Genomic DNA, 7,500 nt, shown 5'->3' with positions numbered 1-7,500 from the left:
TGTCAGGGGCCGGCAAAATAACAGACTTGAAAAAATGGTGGGGCTTAGTGAACGACAATGGTCCCATCATAGGGTACACACCCAATGCCGCTAAGTCCGTCCCTTATTGTAAAGCCTGAACACTATGACAGTGCAGTGGATAGCTTCAGTGGCAGTGGAGTTATAATAACAAAGGATGGACAACGGCATCTGGGTGCTGTCATCGGAACAGAGGAGTTCAAGAAGGAGTACATAGGAGAAAAGGTGAAGGAGTGGATACATGAGGTGGAAGTCCTGTCTGACATGGCCAGGACTGAGCCTCATGCAGCCTACTCTGCCCTACACCCACGGCTTGCAGCATCGATGGAGATTCGCCATGCGCACCATCCCAGGCATCAGCCCTCTCCTTGCACCACTGGAGGTCTCGATAAGGAACACCTTCCTCCCAGCGTTACTGAGATACCACACCATCGGAGATGGGGAAAGGGCGCTGCTCGAACTTCCACCAAGACTGGGCGGGATGGGAATCACCTCCCCTGAGAAGTTGGCGACTGTGGAGAACCTCAACTCCCTCAAGCTCACCAGGTCCCTCACAGAGAAGATTCATTGCTCAGGACGCACATGGTGAAATAGCCCAAAGTGCAGTCACTGAGCAAGGGACGAATTATATCTAGAGATAGGCAACAACATCAACGAAACTGTCTCGAAGACCTGATAAACATCCTGCCTGCAACCACAGTGAGAAAAATCCTCACTGCACAGGAAACGGGAGGCTCAAACTGGCTAACGTCACTGCCCATCAGAGCGAAGGGCTTCAGCCTCAACAAACAAGAATTTGTCGACGCCATTGCTCTGAGGTACGGCTGGCCGATGGAAGGACTCCCCAGTACTTGTGTGCGTGGCTCCCCCCAATGACGTCAACCACACCATGACGTGCAAAAAGGGGGGATTCGTATGTATCAGGCACGATGAGGTGAGAGATCTGACCGCCAGCATGCTCAGGGAGGTGTGCCACGATATCTCCACTGAACCGACCCTCCTGCCGCTAGACGGCGAGCACCTGCGCTACAGAACAGCCAACACCACCAACGAGGCTCGAGTCGACGTCAGTGCACGAGGGTTCTGGACAAGGGGACAGAAAGCATTCATGGACATACGGATCTTTGACCCGATGGCCGCCTGTCACCACGAACTCTCCCTGGAGGCCGCCCACCGCAAGAATGAGCAGGAGAAGATCCGAGCATATGGGGAGAGAATCCAACACGTTGACCAGGGCAGCTTCACACCTCTGGTCTTCACCACATCTGGCGGGATGGGCTCCAAGGCTCAGTGCTTCTACTCAAGACTAGCCGACCTAATGGCAGAAAAGAAGCACCAGCCAAGGAGCCATGTCGTCGCATGGATGAGGTGCCACCTCTCATTCTCCCTCCTCAGATCTGCCCTCCTGTGTCTCAGGGGGACAAGGCATTCCACTCCCATACCTGCAGACTTAGGAGGCCTCGACTGCGAGGCTACAGTGGTGGAGAGTGGCATAAGAGTAGATAGAGTAGAGGTAGAATGAATTTATAGTTAACAACTAATGTGTATATTATAGAGTATTAGATATGGTTGGATGCCACAGTCATTAGCGGGAGCTGGGGCTAATGACCTCCAAGTAATGGAGCCCCTAATTGACACATCAATAAACATGGGGGTGGAGGTATTATTAAATTGTAGTAGTAGTAGTAGTAGTGCTAGTAGTAGTAGTAGTAGTAGTAGTAGTACTAGTAGTAGTAGTAGTAGTAGTAGTAGTAGTAGTAGTAGTAATAGCAGTAGTAGTAATAGTAATGGAGATGGTGGTGGTTGTAGTAGTATTAGTAGTAGTAGTAGTAGTAGCATTAGTCATAGTAATATTAACAGTAGAAGCAGCAGTAGTAGTAGTAGTAATAGCATTGGTATTAGTAGTAGTGGTAGTAGCAGTCATAATCGTAGTAGTAGTAGTAGTAGTAGCAGTCATATTCGTAGTAGTAGTAGTAGTAGTAGCAGTAGCAGTAGTCGCAGTAGTATTAACAGTAGTAGCAGCAAAAGTAGTGCTAGTATTAGTATTATTATTAGTAGTAGTAGCAGTCATAATCGTAGTAGTATTAGTAGTAGTAGTAGTAGTAGCAGTGATAATCATAGTAGTAGTAGTAGTAGAAGTAGCAGTAATAATCGTAATAGTATTAGTATTAGTATTATTAGTATTATTAGTAGTAGGAGGACAAGACGGAAGAAAAGAGTGTCCTTTGTGTGAGTTTGTTTGTCCTTTGTAGTGAAAGAGGAAAGAGTGTTGCGGTAAGTAACAGTGATGGTGTTGGTGACAATGCACACTCATGTTGGCAGCCACACACACACAATTTTGAAGGAGGGAAACAGACAACAGTGGGTGACGGCAAGCAGCTTTAGCGGGTCAAGTGACGTTGCTGCGAGCGTGGCGGAGAGGGAGATGACAGGAAGCAAGGGGCAGGTGGAGGAGGAGAGGGGAGCAGGGGGAGGAGGAGGAGGAGGAGGGTGACGACCACAACAACAACTGCAACTACTATTACTACTACTACTACTACTACTACTACTACTACTACTACTACTACTACTACAACTACTATTATTTCTACCACAGTTACTACTATTTCTGCTGCTGCCACTGATGCTGCTGCTCCTCCTCCTCCTCCTCTTAGTACTACTACTACTACTACTACTACTACTACTAATAATAATAATAATAATAATAATAATAATAATAATGATAATAATAATAATAGATTTACTACTATTAGGAGGAGGATGCGCGGGTGGAGAAGGATGGAGAGAGAGAGAGAGAGAGAGAGAGAGAGAGAGAGAGAGAGAGAGAGAGAGAGAGAGAGAGAGAGAGAGAGAGAGAGAGCAGGCAAATGTGTGTGTGTGTGTGTGTGTGTGTGTGTGTGTGTGTGTGTGTGTGTGTGTGTGTGTGTGTTATAACAAGACAAGTGTCATTAAAAAGCACATAATTTACCGACAAGCATGGCACGACAACATTACTGCGGTGATTAAAAGTACTCCTGTAAAATGCTACGTGGCATCATACAAGCCAGGCAGGAGGGGAGCGAGACCCAGCGACCTTGAAAACAGCTGACTGACTGACAAGAGAGAGAGAGAGAGAGAGAGAGAGAGAGAGAGAGAGAGAGAGAGAGAGAGAGAGAGAGAGAGAGAGAGAGAGAATAGTGCACTGTAAGATTTTTTGTTTGTTATTTCCGCAAATAAATTACAGTGTCCATGAATAATATTTTTATCTGTAATCCTGCACACACACACACACACACACTAATAACAATATAAATAATAAAAAGGGGAGCGAGACCCAGCGACCTTGAAAACAGCTGACTGACTGAGAGAGAGAGAGAGAGAGAGAGAGAGAGAGAGAGAGAGAGAGAGAGAGAGAGAGAGAGAGAGAGAGAGAGAATAGTGCACTGTAAGATTTTTTGTTTGTTATTTCCGCAAATAAATTACAGTGTCCATGAATAATATTTTTATCTGTAATCCTGCACACACACACACACACACACACACACACACACACACACACACACACACACTAATAACAATATAAATAATAAAAAATATGAATCAAGGAATGACGGTAAAGCGGACAGGGAGGCTTGCAAGGAAGTAGTAGTTGTAGTAGTAGTAGTAGTAGCAGTAGTAGTAGTTGTAGTAGTAGTAGTAGTAGTAATAGAAGCAGTAGTATGAGTACTCGTAATAATAATTATTGTAGTAGTAGTAATAGTAGTAGTATTCATTTTTGTACTAAAAGTAGTCGTAATAATAATAGTCGTAGTAATACTGATAGAAGTAATAGTAGTAACAGTAATCGTAATAATAGTAGTAGTAGTAGTACTAGTAGTAGTAGAGCTAATATCAGTATTAGTAGCAGTAGTAGAAGTAGAACGAGTAGTAGTAGTAGCAGTAGTAGTAGTAGTAGTAGTAGTAGTAGTAGTAGTAGTAGTAGTAGTAGTAGTAGTAATAGTAGTAGTAGTAACATAAGTAAGCGTAGTAGCAGTAGTAATTGTAGTAGTAGTAGGTAGTAGTAGTAGTAGTAGTAGTAGTAGTAGTAGTAGTAGTAGTAGTAGTAGTAACAGAATTGTAGTAGTTGTAATAGTAGTAGCAGTAGTAGTAGTAGTAGTAGTAGTAGTAGCAGCAGTAGTAGTAATAACAGAATTGTAGTAGTTGTAATAGTAGTAGCAGCAGTAGTAGTAGTAGTAGTAGCAGCAGTAGTAGTAGTAGCGCCAGTAGTGGCAGCAGTAGCAGTAATAGTAGTAATAGAATTCTAGTAGCACTAGTAATTGTAGTAGCAGTAATAGTAGCAGTAGAAGTAACAGTAGTAATAGTAACAGCAGTGGTAGCAGCAGTAGCAGTAGTAGTAGCAGTATTTAGGTAGAGCGGGTGTGAGGTGCGGTTCACACCAGCTAGTCACTGTCACCGCTGTCCGTGACGTCATGAGTGGGGGGAGGGAGCGAGGAGAGCACCTCGTGTGTGGGCGGCGGAAAGGGGAAAGGAGCGTGAGGCGGGTGGGGGCCGGAAGGAGTGGATGGTGGGTGGGGGGCGGGAAGGGGCGGCTGGTAGGCTTGGAGCGGGAAGGAGTGGGTTGCTGGTAGGGGCCTGGCAGGAGTGGGTGGCGAAATGGGATTAGGAAGGAGTGGGTTAAGGGAAGGGGGGAGGGAGTGGGAGGAGATAAGGACAGGAAGGCGTGCTGGCAGGTAGTTGCCGTGAAGGTGCTGCTGGCTATTGGGCGGCCAGAAGTGCTGGCGGAAGTGAGAAGGAGTGGCTGGCGGGTGGTGGGGAGAGAGGTGGGGGGGAAGGAGGCGTCTCGGACTGACACAACAAGATGGCGTCTCTGAGAAGAGGGGCAAGTGTAGTTTCCCGGGCCAGCGGCATGATGGGACTAACAAAACACCAGCAGGAGGTCTTTCTGTACATAACATGCACATGTACACAACACACGTATGGCTGTACACCTGGCGGCTACTCAACACACCTGGTACACTACTGGTAGCACACTTCAGGGAGGGCTTGGCCAATCCTGGTTATCTTGACCACCACTAAGTCTTTGAGGAGGAACACAATGCGATACACACGCGCACCACACAAGATACGCCGCCACACTGGCTGCAGACTGAGCGGCGTCCCTTTGGCTCAGTGTTTCCAGGCCGTTCGGTACTTGAGCGACACACAAAGGTCTACTTGATATACAGGGACTTGTTCAACCAACGAACACACTCATATCCACAAAAAACACCATATATCTACCAAAAAAATAAAAATAAATAAATAAATAGATAAATAAAATGAAATAGATAAATAAATAAATAATATTAATCAAATAATTAAATTATACTAAATTATTAAAACTACTATTGCTTCTACTCTTACTACTACTATAACTACTATTACTACTACTACTACTACTACTGTGTGTGTGTGATATTGATAACAATTATAGTAACAATATAACAACAAAAACTTCTACTACTACTATTATTACCACTATTATTACTACTGCTATTACTAATATAAATACAACTACTGCAGCTGTTTTTGCAACAATTTTTAAGGCATTACTATTAATATTCACATAGTATTATTAGCAGCAGTAGTAGTAATAGTTGTAGAGGTAGTAGTAGTAGTAGTTGTAGTAGTAGCAGTAGTAGTAGTAATAGTAGTAGTAGTAGTAGTAGTAGTAACAAATCGCAAATATTATCTCTACCACTACTACTACTATTACTGCCACTACTACTTTTTTCCTCTCACAAAGGCTTTTACTCTCCTTACTTCTATTACTGCTACCACTAGTATTACTACCACCACTAATACCACTACAACCACTACTACTACTACTACTACTACTACTACAATTACTACTACTACTACTACACACGCTTGCTTATGGAGGTCGTGAACAGTTCCATCTGGTACAAACTTAGCTGTGATGCGAGCAATGGTGCGTCACCTGGGTGGATCCCTGTCAAAGTGTCTTCTGAATTGTCTTTGCACTTCTTTGACATTTTCGTGCCTCCAGTAACACTTTATGACAGATGTTCTTTCTTCAAAGCTTTGTCTTACTTCTGACATTATTATTTTGGCCAACTGCTTCTGAAAAAAAAAATTCAGTTAATTATAGCGAGTCAAACAAGGAGTACATTTTTGGATGACTCTCTCTCTCTCTCTCTCTCTCTCTCTCTCTCTCTCTCTCTCTCTCTCTCTCTCTCTCTCTCTCTCTCTCTCTCTCTCTCTCTCTCTCTCTCTCTCTCTCTCTCTCTCTCTCTCTCTCTCTCTCTCTCTCTCTCTCTCTCTCTCTCTCTCTCTCTCTCTCTCTCTCTCTCTCTCTCTCTCTCTCTCTCTCTCTCTCTCTCTCTCTCTCTCTCTCTCTCTCTCTCTCTCTCTCTCTCTCTCTCTCTCTCTCTCTCTCTCTCTCTCTCTCTCTCTCTCTCTCTCTCTCTCTCTCTCTCTCTCTCTCTCTCTCTCTCTCTCTCTCTCTCTCTCTCTCTCTCTCTCTCTGTGTGTGTGTTTATTCAGATAGATACAAATAGATAGATGTACACAGGTACAGACTTGTGCTTGTGGAGTATAAATGTAAGAGCATGAAGCACAGTGTGTCTCTCCCCACAGGCACCTCCCGCCTCACGCCTTGCTTCCTCCCGTCTCCCAGAGTCTACACACCTGCACTCTTGAGGTGAGTACACTTACTCTTTTCTTTCCTGGTAATTGTTTTCACTGTGTTTTCTATTGCACACAATTGGATAAGGTGTTATTCAGAGGCATTGATAACTACACTTAAGTGTTAAGTATTCATTGTGTGTTTAACGGGTTCTATAAATAATGTTCCTTATCGGGGAGAACAAAGTGAATTGTGATTGTTGGGCTAGGTAACAACTGTCCATTATCGGGCGATGCATAGTGAGGGTTGTGTAAGAATAGTTATGTTGGTGTATGGTTGCAGGAGTTAGCAGCCAACGGCGTTAGGTTGCCAGGTGGACGAGTCGGGCCGAGTGGTTCCAACGTGAGGGCAGTGTAGCTGATCGTGTGGAAAGTGGGGTGCCAACTCCACTGGTTCTAATTACAAGTCTGATTGTAGTGCCGGACTGGAGCAACAAATATGCCCATTGGATCGAGAATGTGTAGTGCACTGATGTGGGTAATGTGAACTGGAAATATAAATAAGGATTGAGACAAAATGGTATATTATGTTCCTTGTTACGTGGCACGGCTTCCTATAATCTCCGGCTACTCCTAGTTACGAGTAGATGCCTGCCTTTCAGTGTGGTCAACGCCACGACACACCAGGTTTCCTTTAACATTCTCTCTCTCTCTCTCTCTCTCTCTCTCTCTCTCTCTCTCTCTCTCTCTCTCTCTCTCTCTCTCTCTCTCTCTCTGTAAAACAATATAAAAATCGATAACAGCAACAACAGCAACAACAACCCCAGCTCCACACCATCTGGTTCACCACCACCACAGCCCCAACACAACAGCAAC

At 44.5% G+C, this 7,500-nt stretch overlaps 2 long non-coding RNA genes across 3 annotated transcripts in view; one reads left to right on the top strand and one right to left on the bottom strand.

The window, feature by feature from the left end:
• Positions 1 to 7,500, top strand: part of LOC135095158 (uncharacterized) — a 54,005-nt gene that overhangs the window by 8,868 nt on the left and 37,637 nt on the right. The window contains exons 3-4 of one of the 2 annotated variants that reach the window (XR_010264076.1): positions 6,637 to 6,700; positions 6,968 to 7,396. This is a non-coding gene — a long non-coding RNA (uncharacterized LOC135095158). Of the gene's footprint in view, positions 1 to 6,636; positions 6,701 to 6,967; positions 7,397 to 7,500 lie in introns of those variants that run through there. The other variant, XR_010264077.1, reaches the window with a different exon arrangement.
• Positions 1 to 7,500, bottom strand: part of LOC135095156 (uncharacterized) — a 39,569-nt gene that overhangs the window by 10,671 nt on the left and 21,398 nt on the right. The window contains exon 12 of the long non-coding RNA XR_010264072.1: positions 5,948 to 6,120. This is a non-coding gene — a long non-coding RNA (uncharacterized LOC135095156). The remainder of the gene's footprint in view (positions 1 to 5,947; positions 6,121 to 7,500) is intronic.

This window comes from Scylla paramamosain, chromosome 48, assembly GCF_035594125.1.
Source record: "Scylla paramamosain isolate STU-SP2022 chromosome 48, ASM3559412v1, whole genome shotgun sequence".
Taxonomy (NCBI): Eukaryota; Metazoa; Arthropoda; class Malacostraca; order Decapoda; family Portunidae; genus Scylla; species Scylla paramamosain.
This window is presented reverse-complemented; position numbering and strand designations above follow the sequence as displayed.